Source organism: Catharus ustulatus, chromosome 1 (assembly GCF_009819885.2).
Source record: "Catharus ustulatus isolate bCatUst1 chromosome 1, bCatUst1.pri.v2, whole genome shotgun sequence".
Classification (NCBI taxonomy): domain Eukaryota; kingdom Metazoa; phylum Chordata; class Aves; order Passeriformes; family Turdidae; genus Catharus; species Catharus ustulatus.
This window is the reverse complement of record NC_046221.1, coordinates 147,142,379-147,157,937: the sequence shown is the minus strand read 5'-3', so window position 1 is coordinate 147,157,937 and position 15,559 is coordinate 147,142,379. Positions and strand designations below refer to the sequence as shown.

Here is a 15,559-nt window from a genome sequence, read left to right as displayed (position 1 = left end):
TTGTTTCCTTTTAATAGTTTTGTGTGCTCCACTCTCTGATTCTGTTAATGTTAGTTAACGTGGCTCTGACAAACAATCAACACAGATGACCTGTCCTTTGATGGCTGCAAAGTGGATCAGCCAAGTGGACTCATATTTATGTCATAATTTTATTTTAATTTAAACCCATTAATTAAAAAATAAATGCTAGTTGCAGACCTGTCATTCCCTTAACTATTTACAGATACGAATTTTATGTGCCCATAGCTATCATTCAATCCTAAATTCAACCACTAGTTGCATTTTCTTATCAGAATTCAGCAAAAGTAACAGAATATTTTAAAATATCTTTTCTGAAATTGTTGTGGTATTTCTTAGTTCATTTTGGAAGTATTTCATTTTTGTTCAATCAGTTATTGGAAGATTATGGAAAAGTTGGTTAGAATAAGGTACTTGACACACTTTGGTTATATTATCTATGTTTTCCAAGTCCAAATATTTAATTTAGATTTTTCTCCCTTGGAAATGGGACCTTATATTCTATTTTAAACTCAGGTATCATTTTGTTAAAAAATACTTTCATTTTCCTGCTAGAAGTTTTTTTACAATGTTTCACATGTAATAATCAATATATAATTAATAATTTACTTTCCAAGAGACTGAAAATTATGTGTTTTTATTATTTGTATAGAATTATATTGTTTATATAGAATATTAATTGTACTTATGCAATAGATACATTAATTTAGAATCCTTTATTTCACTGCATTTGTGAAGATCATTATAGGTCACATTTCTGGTTCGATGGGATAGAAAATACCACAAGTGCCACAACCATTTTTCCTAGATCTGTCTTTTCCCAAATGTTAGATGTGTAAATGCAAAATATTTTCCATTATAACCTAGCTTTCCTATCTACTACTTTGTATTTAATTTGATTGTCTGTTTTGTTGCTTTTTTACCTCTCCCAACTCCAAAGGCATTTCAGAGAAATTCAGAGTTTAATTTCTCACTGGAGTGGTCAAAAATAAAGACTGTATTCATACATATTTCTTCACTGCAGTGGGTTCAGGTTCTGCCTTGAAACACCATATGCTCCAGACCTCTAAGTATAAAGATAGACAAACCCAGTGTTGGAGGAGAGACACCTTTACTCTAGCATCCTCTCTTCCTTCTCTTGCTCTTTCTGGCATACTCTGCTTATATGTTCTCCTTTAAAGTGAACAGGGGCCTGTGAGAAAATTAAGTTTTTTCTGACTCAGTGAAAGTTTTCTGGAAGAAAATGAATGAAATTAAATCCATAGAATTTTTTTTTTGCTTGGGATTTTTAGGTATTGCAGCTAATTCATCTGATGAATCAGTTGGTTTTATTCTATTTGTTGCCATTACTTGGATTTGAAAGACTGATTTTTTTCATATTTAAAGCATAGATTCTGAAATTTATGCATATAGTTTGTTCTCTTTTACATGGCCTGCTACTACATATTTATCTATACCAGAACCAGGAATAAAGAGTGTGGTGATAATGTCACAAGCCTTTTGCTCATGGATGAATCCCAAAATGATACAGAATATTTAGTATAAGTTGAAGCTGTTCTGGAAGTTCCTGGCACCTAAAACAGTGAGAAACAAAATATGGCATCTCTCCTTTCCATATTTGCTATTTTCACACATTAAGGCAAAGTTACAAAAGATAGTCCAACTCATCTAAAAGCTTGTTGTCACTCACAGAAGCAAACCCGTCTCCCGTGTTCCTCTGACTTTGGCTTCTCTTTTTTCCATTGGCTCTGGCACTTACCAGGCATACCACTTTGAGGATATGCTTCCCTTTGCTAACTGCATTGACACAGGTTTATTTTTAAAGCAATAGTTCTTCATCGGAGTGGTTAAATAAATTCAGAGAGAAGGGTGCAAATGACTAGAACCAGTGTGAAGTCAGTGTTAGAACTCTGGGAAAATTGGAAGGAGCAAGTTCCTCTCCTTTGGTGCTTTGAAAGCTCCAAGATGTGCTAAAATGTACTGTAGATCTTTAGACAGCTTTAAGATGAGGGAAATAAACTATATTGTTACAGTGTTCCAGCTGCTCAAGTTTAAAAATATGTACTACTTGCTTAATTTTTTTTGTTTTTGTTTTTTTTTTTTAATTCTAGTTACTTTAAGGACCTAGGATACCTTCAAATTCTCTAAAGATTATTGTTTTGATATGTTTTGTTCTTATCAGTTTTCCTCTCCAAGAGGCAGGCAAATCACATCCTAAAGATTTTTAAAACCTATTTGTACAGTAGTGCAATATCTGGTTCTTCTAACTTGTCTGAAGTTCTTGATAGTTTTATGTCTTAAAACAAATTGACTGCTTTAGACAAGATAATAATTTATAAAATCTGTTTCATTTCTGATTATAGAAAAAAGTGGAGAGTTGTATAATAAAAGCTTTGCACTGATAATGGATTTTGGCAGTTTTTAGAAACATGTTTTGTACAGAATATAATGATCATACCAGAACCTCATGAGTACTGTATTGTTTAGTTCAAAGCAGCTGCTCAATTAACAGTGTTCAGCCTTGACCTATGACCATTATTTTAAAATAATAGATTGCATGAGCAGTTTTGCATTTTGACAAGGAAAAATTATAATTTGACAAAAAATAAATTAGTTCATAAATCATATGTCAATTCGTTAATGACTTGTTGAACAAAGTATATTTTTAATACTATTTTCAGCACGAGTAAAACTTGAATCTAGTTGACCACTTCTGCTCAAGTTTGCTGTTTCATAGATTATTACAGTAATTTCACGAATACAAGCCGCACCATTTTGACTAAGATTTTGCTCCCACACCGGAAATGCAGCTTGTACTCAGGAGTGGCTAATATGTGAATAATTTTCTGACATTTACAACCCCAGAAGTGCCAGCCAGGGTGCCGAGCCGAGCACCTGCCAGTAAAACCCAGGATTTCGCGATTGTTACAAATTGGTGGGGCCAGCTCAGTGCCGGCAGCCCAGTGGGAGGGAGGGAGGCAGGGGAGTTCCCTCCTTCAGGCGGGGGAGAGGCAGGGGGCTCTGTTCTGACATCACCATGGTTTGGGGAGGAGGTGGGGGCTCCGTGCTGCCATCCCCGCGGCCCGTGGGGTAAGCGGGGAGCTCCTGCCCCTACCTGCCGTGGCAGGAGCAGGCAGGCTCCGTCCCCGCCCTCCGCCACCGCAGCGGGAGCGGGGGTGCTCCATCCCTACCCGCCGCGGGAGCGGGGGTACTCCATCTCCGCCTGCCACCACGACGCAGTACCGGGCCAGGGCGAGCGAGCGCAGTGGCAGCTGGCCCCGAGCGCCCCCGCTGAGTGGCCCCACCGAGCTGGGCCACCTGGCCCCATCAGCAGCCCCGAGCGGGCTGAGCCTGCACAGCCTTAGCTGAACCAGTAAACCCCCCACCATGCCACGGTTCTGTTAGTATTTGGCAACTTTATTGCACGCGGGTCCTCGCTGTGAACGACAGAGCGGCTTATACTCAGGTGCGGCTTATTTATGGACAAAGAACGAAATGAACAAAATGTTTGCTGACACCCAGAGATGCGGCTTATAGTCCGTGCGGCTTGTATTCGTGAAATTACTGTAAATTCTGTTTATTTTAAAGCAATTGGATAGACATATAAAAAAATTCTAGGAGTTACTCTTATTCATATTTTAATTGGAATACTCTTAAGGAAGCCTTTACATTTCTTATTTTCTTCCTGATTCAATGGGTAAGTAACTGTTTCTTTAGAAAGAAATTTGAAAGGTCAGAGATAAGCTGAATTTTACCAGGATGTTGAAGTTCAACCTTGCAATACTGTCAACTGCAATTCAACACCTTTATTAACTTCTCAACATGTACAAATGAACGTACACAAACACATTCAAAAACATAAACCCTAAAGAGAATTGAACTTAATTGTCTATTACTCAGTAGATAAGTGTAATCCTTTTCTAACACACACCTGAGGTTTAAAAGATGTTTGTTCTGAATTGGTGTGTAAGAAAAAACATTGGAGGTTGTGCTGGATAGACTTTGGCTGGCTGCCAGATGCCCACCAGCCATTCTATCACTCTCTCTCAACAGCAGGACAGCAAGAGAAAATAAGATGAAAAAACTCCTGGGTCAAGACAAAGATGAGATCTTACCTATACACCAGAATCCAGTATATTGATGAAATTTGCACATTACAGAGCCTTAGTTTAATTCACTGCCTAAAAATTGATTGATTTCCTGAATCATGGGATTTTCATATCCTGTGAATTGCTTTAGCAATTCTATCAGTGATATATTGCTGAACTCTGAAATTACTTAAATGTCCAGTACATTCCTGAATACTTTTAAACCTTTGGGTTAGTTGAGCAACTTGTTCAACAAGGTAATTGAACTTCATCTTACCAGTAAACTTTTCAGTTTAATTAAGTGTGAGTATATAACAGGTGAGAGACTGATCACCACCATGAGTGATTGTGTGATCCAAATAATCAGAATTCTTTTGGAGTTTATTTGATCTTCACTTGGATTAGCTACTAATGTTTGCTGTATTTTTAACCCTTGTGATTCTTTGAACTTGCTATTAGGATATAGTCTTTTCTGCTCAAAGCTCAAGAAGGTACAGTTGCATAGGTGGGGGCATAAAACATGGATGTGAGAAAAGGCCAAGGCATGGAAGAGTAAGTGGGAGGTTAGTTTTACTCTGGCGGTTGGAAGAGCCATCAGAAAGATATAATGGAAATATTGTTGATGTCATCCATTAGATTAGATACAGAATTCTCAAATCTTCAGAAACTTAAATTCATATATAAGATGTAGGCAGTGTTATTTTGCTCTAAGAAATGTTGTGGTGTACTAATATTGAAATATTGTCTTTTTTTAAAAAAAATGTAGAACTTGCTTTCTTTTTATTGTTCTAGCTAGATAAGGAAAATGAAAAGTAACTCAGAAAACCCACCCCAAACATATACTATAAACTAAGGAAAGTAGGATGCTTTTGTGTGCAAGTAGAATCATAGAATCATTGTTCCCTTGAGTCCTGTCTCTGGTCACCCCAGAGCAGGGATCAGTGCCTGCCCCTCCTCTTCCCATCCTGAGGAAGGTGTAACTGCAGTGATGTCTCTCCTCAGTCTCCTCTTCTCCAGGCTGAACCAACCAAGTGACCTCAGCTGCTCCCTATATGGCTTCCCTCAAGGTCCTTCAATATCTTTACTTCCCTCCCTTAGATGCTCTCTCTAATAGCTTAATATCCTTCTTATACTGTGGTCCCCAAAACTGCACATGGTACTCAAGTTGAGGCCACACCAGTGAAGAATAATATGGGACAATCTACTCCCTCAACTGGCAATTAATACAGTACTTGATATATTTTGTACACCTCCTTGGTGTAGAAATACTCTTGTAAAATTTATGTAATAAATAAACAGTGGGAATACTATCAAAGATTTGGGTTTTTTCCTCTCCCCTCAGTTAGAGGTTTCAGGGACACCTTATTGTGGTCTTTCAGTGCTTAAGGGGGACTTTTAAGAAAGACTGGAACAGGGTCTCAGTAGGACCTGTAGTGATAGGACAAAGCTTAATGGTTTTAAAGGAAAAGAAGTTATATTCAGATTAGATATAATGAAGAAATATTTTATGGTAAGAGTGGTGAAACAGTGGGCCAGATTGCCTAGAGAAGTGGTAGATATCATGTCCCTGGAAATGTTCAAGGTAAGGTTGAATGAGGCTCTGAGCAGCATCCTCTAGTTGAATGTCTCCACTTATCACAAAGGACTTGGACTAGATGACCCTTGAAAGTGTCTTACAACCCAGAGATTTCTGTGCTTCTATGACTTAATTTATCATAAAGGCTGTGAAAAAGAATTCTTTACAGAGATTTTACAGGGCTTTTAAAACAAGCCTGAATCCTGTTATCCAATTCTTTGTACCTGTACAATCACTGGAGGAACAACAATTTCTGACTTGGTATGTGTTATGAGACTAAGCATGTTAGAATGGCAAGGCTCTCTCTCCTGTGGTATTTGTGGTCACTTAGATCAGGTCAAAGTAGCTGTTATCAGACAGAATAATTTGAATCTGATGTAGTGTGTCTCTTGAACAGTTAAGGACTGGATCTGACTGCCCAGAAAGCTGCAACACCTCCTTCCTTACAGATTGTCAGGACTTAACTGCACAAAGCCCTGAACAACCTGTTTTGACCTCAGACCTGCCCCTACTTTGTTTGATATTCTGTTATCTAGTGTTGTGAAATGAATATTTTTTGTATCCAAATAGTCTTTTTACAGTAAGTTCTGCATATATTTTTCATATTTTCAATATAAGAACTTTTTTATTTATATAAAAGATATGTCTTTATTTATATGACATATATATTTATATAAAATCTATATAAAATATATATTGGGATGATTTGGTAACCTGCAAAGGAAAACCCTAATGAAGTGAAAAAAATCTCCTTTCTTTTGTGGCATTCATGCTACTTTACAGTGGATATGGAGACAGTAAAAAAAAAATCCTAAAATCATTAGAGCTGCATCTCAAGTACCAGGCAGCAGAATTTGATATAGGAATCCAATAGCATGAGATGTACTTCAAACTGAATGATCTGTATGCCTTTGTGTATGGAATATGGATTCAGTTCCTGAGAAGGAGGAGAGGCATAGGTTAATATGTTCTGGACCACTTTAAAAGCTGTATTCTAAAGCAAAGATATTTGCAGTTATCAATTGAGGTGACTTTACTTTTGAAAGTAATTTATTTGGTTAATCTTTCATATACTTAAAAACATTGTTGATATTTAAATAATATATTTAAAGTTATAGAAGATATTTTGTGAATATGCAGTGAATGTAGTGAAATGCAAAATTTAGTTTTTAACAGCATATTACGTTGCTTTTCCTAGCTTTTCTACTGACTACCATTTATGGCTGACTGCTATTGCTCCTTAAATAGTTTTCAGAGCTTTTTAAACTTTCTACTGGTAAACTCTCATTTTGCTGTTTAGAGATCAGAGAGGCTGTAGTGGTTTAACCCCAGCAGGCAGCTAAGCACCACACAGCCACTCTCTCACTCCCTCACTAGTGGGAAGAGGAAGAGAAATGGAAAAGTGATAAAACTTGTAGACTGAGACAAAGACAGTTTAATAGGTAAAGCCAAAGCCATCCACACAAGCAAAGCAAAACAAGGAATTAATTCACCACTTCCCACAGGCAGGCAGACATTCAGCCACCTCCAGGAGAGCAGGGTCCTATGAGGAGTAATGGTGACTTGGGAAGACAAACTCCATCATTCCAAACATCTTCCTTCTTCCCCAGCTTCATATAATGAGCAAGACACCATGTAGTATGGGATGTCCCTTGGATTGTTTGGAGTCAACTATTCTGCTGTGTTTGCTCCCAGCTTCCCATTCACCCTCAGCCTACTCCTCAGCAGGGAAACAGCAAAGGCACTGTCCAGCAAGATCAAGAACATCCCTGCATTCCCACACTGTTTTCAGCACAAATATGAAACATAGCCCTTATTAATCAGCGTGAAGAGAATTAACTCTACCCCAGTCAAAATCGGCACAGATGCTTACTTACATGTCTGATGAATTCTTATGGAAGGGACAAAGAAAAAAAAAATGTCACGGAACAGACTGAAAGATGCGAGATTTTGTGTTCTCATGAAAGACGGCAGCCAAAAAAATTAAATCCCAAAATATGGGTTATCAAATTGGATACGATCAACATTTAAAATCCATGCTTTATTAAGAAACAATATATTTTCTTTAATATCTTGACATGCAAAATAAGAAAATGCCATGACACACAGAAATAAGGGGGATATGGTCATCAGAACCAAAGGTTTGATTAGTATTCAATGAAAACAAAATTGCATCTAGGAAAAAATACTGAAGACTATTGTTATTTTAGTTGAGTAGACGCTGGCCACAGAAAATGCAGCAGCAAATTGGGTGAGACGATCATGGTTTTATCTTAGAAAATGCAAATAAGCAAACCCTTCTGTTGAGGACTTTTTTTTTTTTAATAATAATTAGAGCTAGTGGGAAAATGTTAAACAAGTATCTGGCAGGCAAAAGATCTCACTAAATTTGAAATTGAATCAGTGTAGCATCAGGCTAGTCAGATGTTAAATCTAATCATCTGCTACTTAGAAAATTAATAGAAGTGTGTATGAATACAAAACCACACAGACAGGACTCCAGCAGCTAATAATGGATTCATCAGCATGTGGTCCAACAAAACCAAGCCCCAACAGTACCTTACTAAATTCAAGATGAATTTATTTGCTAAGTATTGACTGGTACTGTCTGCATAAATAACAGATAACAAGCTACTGGGCATACCAGCAAATAAAATGACTGATAGAAGGATTATAGCTAGCTTAATGGGAAAAAAATCCACTGGTGATGAAGCTTCATTTGTATATTTGCTATGGATTTTAAGAATAATATTATCTGAAGATTATCAACTTAATGTACCATAGGACAAAAATTTCATAGTGGAAGGAATAGTGTTTTTAAAAGAAAAGTGGACATGAGAAAAACCCATTAGAATATTTTATCTCTTATTTGAAAATATTGGATATCTCAGTTTCCTGTAAAGTGCTAAATATGGAATAAAATTCCATTTCTGTTGTCTTCAGAAAGTTTCCTTTACTTATGGGGAAGATTCTCAATGAAGTTATGTAAAAGTTTGTTTTACCTACTTTTCTTTTATACTTGGTATTTTGCTTATTATGCCTATTCTTTTTCAGAATCTATCTTCTTTTACTAGAATAAAGAGTTATTTGGAGATCAAACTAAAAGTGAGACTGTCTAGGCTTTGACACTTTTTAATTTTACAGTCAAAGTTACAATAACTTTGTGTGTTAACATGTTTTATGTTTCTGCATCATTTTACACAAATAGGGACAAACATTTCTTGCACCTTTCAGATTAAACTAAAACTCTTCCTGCTCTAAAATTTCTGTGACCTAATGAAAAATTTAAGTGAGACTGCTATTCACTTAAAGTAACTTTTTTAGTGAATTTCTTCAGATACAATCCAATCTAAGCTGAAACATTCTTGAACTGTATTTTCTTTGGAAATAACTCATATGGTAGAAAAACTAGAATCTTGTGAACCTCAAAAGAAAACAAAACAATACAAAGAGCTATTAAAATACGTTTTTAAAAATTACCTATTTAAAAGCATAAACAATGTCAAATAGCAAGTATCTAAGACACGCAGGCAAAGAGGAAATAGAGTCATTTATCACATCACAGTCTTAAGTAAACAGTTTATCTAGTAGCACTTTTGCATGACTAATCAAGATTTCTTTCCATAATTTTAACTTTGCAATTATGAAATGATTGCTCTATTTAGATCCTGAAGCTGGGAGCTGGTCTTCCTTGAGGGTTGATGAGTTTAAAGTTCAGTATGCAGCTTAAAGTGAAAAAGTAAAAAATAAAAGCAGAAAACAAATGATTGAACAAACTGCAAAAATTTCCAATCAGAGCTCTAAAATCTTGGAAACCACACATCTGAGATAATTTGTCATTTTAAACTTGTCATATGTGATTGAAAAAAGACTGTGGGAGAGATTAAAATATGTTATAATTAATCTTGGAGTAGCAGTCTTTTAAAATATACTTAGAAAACGAAAACAGACATTCAACTGTTTAATATAGGTGCCTTCTTATTTTGAATCTTTAGCATGGGAATACAGGATAGTAACCTGCAGGAGGAGAAGACATGGGGACACAGACTGTAACTGACATGTTTGAAAGAAAATAATTATATTATTTTCAATCATTTACAATGCCAAAAATATTGCTACAAATTTTCATATAGGTTCAAACATTATCACTACTACTTAGAATTTATTATATTTTAATTAATGGTGAAAGAATATTTAGAAATTCCTGTGAATGCAAGACAATGTTTTGTTTCAGACTCCATTTGACTTTTTCCATTACTGAAAAAATAAGTAAGGATGGAGTGAGAAGACACATAAGACACACATTCCTTCAAAGCTAGTCTCTTACCTGGAAAAAGGCATCCTTTAGTTACTTTATTTTTACATAAAGACATTTTATGCACTTGCACCTTGAATACTTAGAGACATCTGAGGACTCAAAATCTGTCTTATTTCACCAAGAAGTCTTAATAAATGAAAAGATAGCAGTGAATGTAACAACTACTGCTACTAATTTGCCTACAATTTTTCTAACACTCGTACTCAAAGTAACTACTCATGTGAAATATAAAGTTAAAATTATACGGAATCCTCTTAGAATCTACCTCTTTTCTCTGGTGGTGTTCTGTGGTTTCTTTTGATGACCATTTGGATCCTTAGCCGCTTTGATTTTCCTTGGGAGGATAAAGATGGTACCATGGGGTAGTTATGGCAAACAACCAGCAAGATTAATTCTTTGTCAAAGAGTATGACGGTGATGATTTTCTTCTCCTCAGTCTTGGGTCTACATGGAGTAATTTAAGCATGTAACTCTCATATGTCCTTTTCTCTGGTTCCAAGGCAATGGGTGTTTCAGTTTTCCATTCTTATACTCTGAGACGATTGTAAAGACATTTCCAGAGTCATGTTACTGAAACTGCATAGCATTGTAGTTTTGCATGCAAGTAATATATAGATACTGAATGCATATTGTGTCTCCAAATGATATATTTAATTTCACCATATTTTCTACTGGAGTTTTAGAATTTCAGGATGGCATCTGGTCTTTCTGACATAGAAAAGTTGAATAAATAAAAATAACACATAACCTTTTCCTACGCTCTCAGAAACATCTGGAGCTTTGCACTACATACAAAATGTGTCCATTCCCTGTGGGTGTTAGGTGCCTGGCAAGCTGGTTAGACACACCACAAAGAAAAAACCAAATATATTCATTCATATGAAGTGTATTCAATTACAAATTTGTATCACTGTTCTCTGTTTGATAACATTCTGTAGCTAAACAGCATCATCAAAATCAAATACTGAAGTAGAATGTCACAATTTAAAATTTGGGTTTTTAAATTGTTGAAAGAGAAAACCTCTGTCTTTTAATTCCCATGGATTCCCACAGCTACCCAAGGCAATATCAGGTACTTATGGCATCTCTTAATGAGATCAGAGAACACTACCAAAATTAAAAAGGGAAAAAAGAAAAGGAAAAGATAAACCCACAAAAAAAGAAAAAGAAAAAGAAAAAAGTGCATTTGTAATGTTTTTTTTTTTTTCTGTCAAAGTGGTAGACTATTAAAGGACTGATTGAAGAGCCTAGCAAAAGATGCAGGCGTGTCCTGCCTGGTTTCCATCTCTCCAGAAGCACGAGGATCTTGTGCTGGTACAATGTCAGACCTACCAACTCTATGCTGATGTTTCAAATATCTCATCATGTCTAAAACAGCAATAGAGAGTTACCTGAACAACTCCATTAGATATTTTAAATTTGAAAAAAGTTGATATAAATGGAATGAGATATGCAAATGGAATGTAAGATGCAAAATTGCTGTAGATAAGAAAACCTCAGCTACTAGAGTAAATTTAAATTTTAAATGTGTTTAATATGCATATGATATCTGCTTAATGAGATGACTGCTTATTTTGCATAATTTTTCCACCTTAACTTTCACTTTTACCAGTGTACTCAGTTAGACATTTAGTTGCCTAACATTTAGTTGGACATTTAGACTGATCTGAATAAGTAACAGTCTGATCTGCGCGCACACATTATCTTATAGGTATTTTGCTGCTTACCTGCCATCTCTCTCCTGCAGTTTTGATGTGCTTGCTATGTTTCATTTTAAATGGGAATGAAAACTATTCTGGCTAATGCTTATGACAGCTTGTACAGTTTAACATAAAAATAAGACTTAAGCTCTAAGGTCTATATCCTTTCGTACCTAATGAATAATACTCAAATATATAGGTTATTTCAATAGTCAGAATGAATTAAATTACAGTTCTTTCTAAAAACCTGTAGTATTTTACAGAGTCATATTTGCATGTTGAGTTTTTACTTATTAAAATTTTTGACTAATTTTGCATCCACCAAACCAAAAATATTACCTCCTATTTTCTTCATATCAATTGAAGTGTAGAAACCAAATTAGAGAAACAAGCTTATCCTTTTTGACTAAATGCAAAGTAATGATGGTTATAAAAGGCCCACTGCTGAAAGTTAAATGGCATCCAACGGCTCTTATAATGATCTGTTTTGCATCAGGAGCTGTAATGTTTACTATGCTAGTAACACATGTGTTCATTTAAAAAATCCACTACCGATCTAAGCTGTGTCTATGTACCGCTCATAAAATTAAATATTTTGGGATAACTGTGCATTTCTTTTCTGATGGATATATGTTTCTACCCAGAATTCTTTAAAATCATTGAGTGCATAAAGTGATACAGCTAAACCTATTGGTTTGGTTTAACATTAGGCCAGTTTATTTTAAAATGTTGATCCTTACCAATGCACTGATATTAACTTATTAAAAATTATTCATATGCCTGTTAGGGAGATGTAAGCATTTTATTACAGTAATTTCAAGACCATAAGACACACCAAACTATAAGGCGCACCCCCCAGGAGTCCGCAAATTTTGCAACTTTGTAGATCATATAAGGCGCACCGGACTATAAGGCATGCTTTTTTTTTGCAGTGAGGAGCCGCGCAAAGTAACGAATAAGTAAGGAATTCCTGGCAGGTGCTCAATTTGCAAACATTTTTCAAAGATCGTGTAGCGTTTAAATGCAGCCCCAGGTGCCCTCCCCGTGCAGCAGGCCGCGGCACTCCCGCCCACCCCTGGCACCGGCTGGCACAGCTCCTGGCTCCCACTGCGTGGCCGCGCTGCGTCCCAGCTTCCCCCCGGCCGGCAGCTGCACTGCTTCTCGCCTCTTCTCCGCGACTGCACCGCTTGTTGCTGCTTTGCCGCGGCCACAGGGGCTTGGCCAGCGCCACTTTTCAGCAGCCGCAGGGGCTTCGCTGCCTCCGCTTTGCCATGGCTGCCTGGGCCGCACCACCACTGCTCCAATGCTGCTGCCGCGCAGGCTCTGCTCGGGGCTGTTGCGGGCTCACACTTCTCGTTCCCACCGCGCCCGGGCCAGGGCCACCCGGGTTCTCACTTCCCCCGGGCCGGGGCCAGCACCGCCCGGCTTCTCGTTGCCCCCGCGCCCGGGGTGGCGCCGCCCAGCTTCTTGTTCCGCCGGGGCCGACGGCAGCTCCCTCCCTCCCCTTGCAACTTCTGCCAGCCGTGGCCACCCGCTCCCGCCCCCTCCTCATGACTCAGCATTCCTGTGGCACCGCCCCCCCATTGCGATTCACACTTCCGAGGTGGCAAATGTCGCAACTTTGTACATCATATAAGGCGCACCGGACTATAAGGCGCACTTCCGGGTTCGGAGGAAAAATTTAGTCAATAGGGTGCACCTTATAGTTGTGAAATTACTGTACTTTTTTATTAATATAACAAAAATATTCCTTCCTAATCAAATATAAAATGCATTTCCTGAATTACAAATATTCTGTACATAATCCTCCATCTTTTCATATTTACGTAAGGTCCTTAGTCTTGTTTTAATGATATTATTCATAAACATACCAATGACAAAACAAAGAAGAGCTTTGTAAACATGCCCTCTGAGGACTTGCTGCATATAAATATGTGAATATATATCTCTTCCAGGGTCTTTGCTTCTTTCGTTCATGTTTTTCATTTTTCTGGTTATGTGATGTGAGTAATATTATCATTTGGCTTTCATATCTGTCATGACTGTAATCAATGGCATAAATTGGCTATTGTATTGAGGAAGTTATTATTTTTTTTATTTTCCTTTTTTTTGGTTTTAATTTTGTTTTGTTTTCCAAAGATTTCCAAAAGCATCTATATAATACCCATTAATTTACAGTATCTGTTAAGGACACGAAGTGTGTGGAGATCAAAGCAAAATATAAAACATTTTATTATTCCCATGAAGCAAATAAGCTTCATGGTAAATTACTGATACACTATATAGAATGCATCTATATAAGGTATCTTACAGCTAAAAATAAGTAAAACATTAAATAAATGCCAATATTGCAATTAAAGTATTTTTTAGCAAATAATTTCCTGACCTTTTGAATTCTGGGCTTCTCATCACTCTATATCCTTCCCTCTGATGAGACTAGAAATGCTGATAGTGGCAGGACATAACTTATCAGTTGATTTCAGAAGAGGACTGAGACAGAATTTCAGAATAAGCAGCAGTAAATGTATTAAAACAGCAGTAAACACCATTTTTTTACTACATCAATCAAAATTAAAAATATATATAATCTCTTCCAGTAAAATTATCAGAGTTTATGGATTTCTTAAAGTGTGCTAAAGACCAGCCTACGTAGCTGTATATTTATTTGTATTAAAAAATCCAAACCAAAATTAAAAACTAAACCGAACTCAAAAATCTCCTAGCAAACAAAAACTCACAGTGAATTTGTTCTAACAATGAAAAAAGAAAATTTAAGTCTTCAGCAACCTAGACTAACTCTGACTTTTACCCCACTTTGAACAGTAGGTTGGGCTATGTGGCCTCTACAGGTCCCTTTTGACCTAAATTTTTCTGTCATTCTAAGTTCAAAGGAAAATGTGAAAAAGGGCTTATCTATAAACAAATGAAATTAATCTCAATCAGTAATAAAATATATCTGCTACACAATTCACCATAGGTGGCTAACTGGGTTCCAAAGGTATGCCTGACTTCACTGGCGTGTGTACATAGCTAAATTCTTTAACCGGTTCTTTACGCATTTTTGACAGTTAAATATTATGGGCTTTGTTGGTCTGATATGAACACTGATGAGGTTATTCTCCTAAAACTGAGGAAAATAAGTGTTGTCATATGTACATCAAATGAATATGTAGAAGTGGGTATCAGCAGAGCTTATCAGCAGTGGTGAGTACGCAAATTTTTTTCTTTCATTTGTGTCTCAAACACAGAGGTTTTAATAAAACAAAAAAAAAAAGCAAGTATAAAAACAGCAAAAAGGAAAACCTTAATGACTCTGTAATTCCTTTCAAGAGACCATTTTGTATGGATTTATTATTTCACAGTGATGCTGCTCTTCAAGTTGAAATCAGAAATTTCTTCTTTGAGGCTAAAGTGCACAGTTTAAATAATACTAAATTCCCTTATTAAAGTGAATCATGGTCCTTTTCTTTCATTATATTCCTGTGGAAAAATTCAGCTACTACAAATTTTAGCAGAAGCCTGTGTAAGATATATAGTGCAATACATTTTTGAATGTGACTCTAAAGAGTATAAATTGTCCGGTGTGTTGTGATTTCTTTGATTGTTTTATTCTTTCAGCTACTGGTGGTCTGAACTGTTTTTAAGACCAGTTTCTATGTCTTACTATCATCTATACTAAATATAGTGTCCTTCAAAGACAGATTCTCTATTAATTCCTCTTTTACTAAATAATTTTTTTTTTTCAAGTAATGCAAGCTACATAATTTTAAGGCAGTTATCGTTTCCATGTTTAAATATTATTTGGAACAGCCATCTGTCACACACAGTTTTATTTACCGAACAATTAAACATGAATTGT

At 36.4% G+C, this 15,559-nt stretch overlaps 1 protein-coding gene across 3 annotated transcripts in view; it reads left to right on the top strand.

Annotated features, from left to right (window-relative positions):
* The window catches only part of LOC116996510 (CUB and sushi domain-containing protein 3-like), a 614,657-nt gene that overhangs the window by 97,688 nt on the left and 501,410 nt on the right, over positions 1-15,559 (top strand). The gene's annotated exons all lie outside the window — the stretch shown is intronic.